General features: G+C 37.4%; 1 protein-coding gene and 1 long non-coding RNA gene across 3 annotated transcripts in view; one reads left to right on the top strand and one right to left on the bottom strand.

Annotated features, from left to right (window-relative positions):
- LOC135214915 (cGMP-specific 3',5'-cyclic phosphodiesterase-like) overlaps positions 1 to 5,000 on the top strand; it is a 331,952-nt gene that overhangs the window by 182,522 nt on the left and 144,430 nt on the right. The window lies entirely within an intron of this gene.
- LOC135214916 (uncharacterized) overlaps positions 1 to 5,000 on the bottom strand; it is a 286,642-nt gene that overhangs the window by 192,130 nt on the left and 89,512 nt on the right. The gene's annotated exons all lie outside the window — the stretch shown is intronic.

The following is a 5,000-nucleotide window of genomic DNA, read 5'->3' as shown; positions in this document are numbered from 1 at the left end:
TATATATATATATGTGTGTGTGTGTGTGTGTGTGTGTGTGTGTGTGTGTGTGTGTGTGTGTGTGTGTGTGTGTGTTTTATCTGGGCATAGTTTCTCTTCTGCAACCGCTATTGAAATCAGTGGCATTGTTTGCAAATACTGTCTTCTTATCAAGTCTCTGAATAAGTCTGGCAAACTTCTTAGGAATAAGGGCAATTCATTCGGCGGGATTCTCTCTCTATATACTTTTCTTTTATTAGTCGACGGTGACGAAACAGTCAGTCGACTGATTCTGAGTCTTGATAAGAAGACAATATCTGCAAACAATGCCATTGATTTCAATATAAATTGCATAAGAGAAAAAAAGCACTCATATATATAATACAAATTCTCAGTGAAAGTGTGAATGCTGAATGAAAATGAAAGAAGAAGGCTAAAGGTGCATATGGGGATGATGCAATGAAAGAGGGAAAATTTGATACAGGCAAAAATAAAGATTTAAGAACAGATTACAGTATTTCGAAATGGTTTGGTCAAATGGAAAGAATGACAGAAATTACACTGCTGCAAAAGGTAGATTTCTTCACAAGTGTTACGAAGGATTGGTGTTGTGAACAAGTATTAGATAGGCAGGGTCTTAATTACATCCAGGGAGCACGAGCCAGTTAACCCATGGCTGGTTGTTTAGTAACTCGGAGTCCGGATGGTGCCTGAAGACGTGACCCTCTAAGAAAATTCACTTCTTGGCGGGGAAAGGTGGGGGGGGGGACTTTATTTCAGTTGCTTCCTGAAAATCAAAAGTGTAAAAAAAAGTCATCTCTAAATGGTTCTACGGCTGAATTTAATTGTATTTATATTAACCAATCAAAATTTTTAAAAAATACATTGCTTCTCATTAGTTTTGTAAATGTAGTTTAAGCATTCAGGTTATGTGTCTAATATAGAAGGGGAAACAACGGCTGATTTGCGTCTCAGTTTTCACAACACCTTTGACCTTAAACACTTATGACGTCAGAGAACACTCAATACTAGTTAACAGCCGTTTTCCCTCATCATCCTTTGTCTTCATAATGAAACTAGGACTTCAGTACGTACCTAAGCGCTTCTGATTCAGCAGTTTCTCTTCAGCTTTTTCACTGGCTTTTCTCAAAATTACTGAGGATACAGGTGAGACTTGTGTCAAAGCACCAACAGGTCAAAGCACCAACAGGATTCCGAAGAATTCATTGTCTACATCAACTGACAGGTGTCAAGTCCGTGTACGGACCTGGAAGGAATCAATTATGCTTAATTTGCCTGGAGTTACACCCCTTTCGGATCACATAAAAATTCCTGGCAACTTCTCCACAACGTGAAAAACCTAGAAATTAAGTGGTCGGCACCAATAATTACGACCTAACTTGAAGCAGTGAAATTATATTGCATGGCCCTCTTCCCCCAAGTCGTCTAATACTGTTCTTAAAGAAAAAAAAACGGAGGTATCACAATTTCACAATTATATATATATATATATATATATATATATATATATATATATATATATATATATATATATATATACACACACACACGTATAATGTGTGTGCATTGTAGTTCGTGTGAACAGTATCAAAACTTCCAACTCATTTTCTTTTTTTCATCACCAGAGAAAATTCAGCAGTCTCTAAACTTCCCTAACCAGAGAACTTGAGAATAAAATACGCCGGAAAAACGACATCATTTTCAAAAATGCAGGAATGAACTAAACATATCAATGACATAATAATTCTGGAACAAAATAAAACATAATTAGAAGACTTGGAACAATGGATGTGAAGCATTTTTCTATTGCGTCTAATTCCAAATACACCACTACAACCAGTCAGATTACAAACTGATAATTACATCGAAGAACTAATAATGCTGTACGATAAACAAAACTATTCACTAATGGAAACAAAAGGTAAAATTTCCTCCATTACTGGATGTTAAGAGGAGAAAAACCTAATGACCTTTTCTGCTTGAAAAATAAAATGCTGCTGCTATTTATCACTGGTGTCAGTCACGTTAATCCATCCATTCAGAGGTGCAATTCTATGAGAGGCTCATCCCATCCTCTCGTTCCCAATTCCCTTGGGAAAGTGGGAGGTTGGGGGAAAGCTTTAACATGGATGGTGCAATCACAACCGGGCACTTTTCAGTGGGTGGCAGTAGACGTTCTAAAGCAAATGTTTCAATGATGATGTTGGAAAAGCAGCAGTTCCTCCGGTATTAACTGCCTACGCAACGCTGTCAATTATTCAGCTCTGCAGGCACAGCAATGTAAGCAGAAATCATCTTGAATGGAAACCAAAGCGTATTAGTCGTTGAATATAAACACCGGTCAATGACTGTACTTTATAAAGTGCAAGTGCATATAGGTGTGTGTGTGCGCGCGCGCGCGGTGACAAAAGCGAGGCAGAGGGTAGTTTCAACCTGGACGGTGCAAAGAGCAAAATGTCACTTTGCTGTACATGTTTCATGAGTTCATGAAAGGCAGAGGGGAAAGACCCTTCCAGGTATGTATGAATAGCAAGAAACCCGCATGAAGAACATGAAGTGAACAGCAACGTAATTGAATTTGAAGTAAGTAATACTTACAAGACGAAATATAAATGTAAATGAACCAGTGAAAGAGCAAACGAGATTACTCCTCGTGAAGCATGGCACAACCGAAAAGCGCCGATTATGCTAATCGCAACGGAAGCGTGGGATACATACCACGCAGTGCTATTACCCCGACCCCTTTACTATTTCTCTGTATATCATTCGTCGCAGCAGAACAGCAAATCATCGCCATCGTGAGGGCAAACATCTTGCGCTATCGTTTTAGGCAAAAAATACCAGCTGTTGATGTATGTGTCAAAACAAAATGTATATACCCTTTTCTTGTGGGGAAAGGGATTTGATTTACGCACATCAACCACAGATCATTTGACTGATGCGACAATAAAATAAAACAATATCCAAGATGTTGCTCGGTTTCCATGGACTTAAGCATTGAACCCGGGTGAGGCCCAAACTACTACAAGTTTGCTACTCCGACCTGCAGTCGTGTAGAGCAAATGTTTAACCTAATTAATGGTCCTGCGAAGCAGCATATGCTCAACCTAATTAATGGTCCAGTCCCAGCTGGAATATTGTTTCCTGACCTACTTCCTCTTCATTCCAAGCAAGTAGTCAGATGCTTAGGAGATTGTAGTCCCATTAGCAATTCATTAAGAAACATATGAGCCATAAAACAGAAACAAATTTATAGAGACCTACAATATGCTGGATCTTACACGTCTGCATAAGAATAGTAATTAGAATTAGTGAAAATATTTTATATCTGTACGATAATAATTCAAAATATCTAAAATTCGCCAAAGAACATATAAGGCGTTTACTACTCGTGCGGCATCGCATGAAAACTGACGTTCGGACCAGACCCTGGAACGAATTTGCAAGGAAAACAAGATTCCGAGTAATGGAAAACAGAAGGACAGCGACAGCGAAGGAGCTATAAAATCCAAATTGCTGTGAGAACCCAAATTTTCTCCCCAGCACTCCTACACAGGAAGGCAAATTTTCCTTCTGTTTCTTCACTTGTGATACTCATCATGATGGAGTGAAGTACAGGACTCCTGTTGGAAATACAACAGAAACTGATTTTTCAGTACATCTAGTGATCTTAATGGCCTCGTGGATATAGAATCTGCAACACTTTCATAATACATTCCTTGAGTCAAGGAAGCAAAGCACGACATTCGATATCTTAAATACACGAATAAATACTGTATCAAAACAAGCAGTGACTAAGAAAAGATCGCTTCTATTGCTGCGTAACACATTTTTAGAATCTTATGGAATTCTTCAAGAGCCGACGAACGTATGTGCGGATGGGAACCCTATAAAAAAAAGTCAGAGCTCTTTTTACTGATATGGTGGCATTATTCGCGCATTCTTCAATCACCATCTTCGATGTACAAGCGACTTGTTACTTTAGGACTATTCAACATAATTGCAAAAGATCCAACAATTAAAGCATTACTATGGCTGAGACGTCTTTCTTCTTTTCCCTTTGGCCATCCACTGTTAATGTGGGTCTGTATTCTTATTAGTAATGGTTTCACGTGTGATTGATACCAACAGAGCATTGCACGTTACAAATAATTATGAATAAAGTATGATCTATTAAATTTCCTCCGAGTGCATGAAAACAAAAAGCCTAGAAAAATAACGAATACAGAAATTTTAAAATATGGAAAAATCACGTAAAAATGAAAAACACAATCAGTACAGCCCACAAATAAGAGTAAATGTAACCGTATGGTAAAATTGTGTGGAGGCAAATACTGCCCTCAAGAAACAAAACTTTATAGCCACAAAATATGAAAAGTGAACATGTGAAGAATACTTATTAGGTTTTCTTTTGACCTCTGGATACATTTTCAAATGGAAGAGAAAGCGAAAACAAGCAAGCATATTCAAGTTTCTATATACGCATAAGGCTGAGCATTGCATTATTTTTCCCCCATATCCAAACACTTTAACACGGATCTAGCACAGATCATAATAAACGAGAAAGAAGACATGGACAACCATACAAATGTTAACATTCCAAAACCTTTACTCAGCATAAATACAAGATTTAAGGATGAAGATCACAAAGAAATTGTAAAAAGTAAATGCAACAAAATAACTACAATGTTTTCATGTTTTCCGTACTCACCATGCGAGACTGTATATTTTCTGACAGGCACACTGACAGTTTTGATAGACATCTAGTGTGTCAGATCAAACGATGGGACTTTCACTTACCTTCCTGAAAATAAATTGAAATACTTCAATAAAAGAAGCGTATAAAATATAAATTTTAATTCCGTAACACAATATACAGTCAAGCTATCAATATTTTACACTCGGTGATATAAAAGTGCTAATTACCAAAATCATACACTGAATAAATTCTTACAAACTCAAAACTGAACTTCTCGAAAACTGATAGGGGAAACGAAATG

Source organism: Macrobrachium nipponense, chromosome 46, assembly GCF_015104395.2.
Source record: "Macrobrachium nipponense isolate FS-2020 chromosome 46, ASM1510439v2, whole genome shotgun sequence".
NCBI classification, from domain to species: domain Eukaryota; kingdom Metazoa; phylum Arthropoda; class Malacostraca; order Decapoda; family Palaemonidae; genus Macrobrachium; species Macrobrachium nipponense.
The sequence above is the reverse complement of the archived record's forward strand: the minus strand, read 5'-3'. Positions and strand labels throughout refer to the sequence as shown.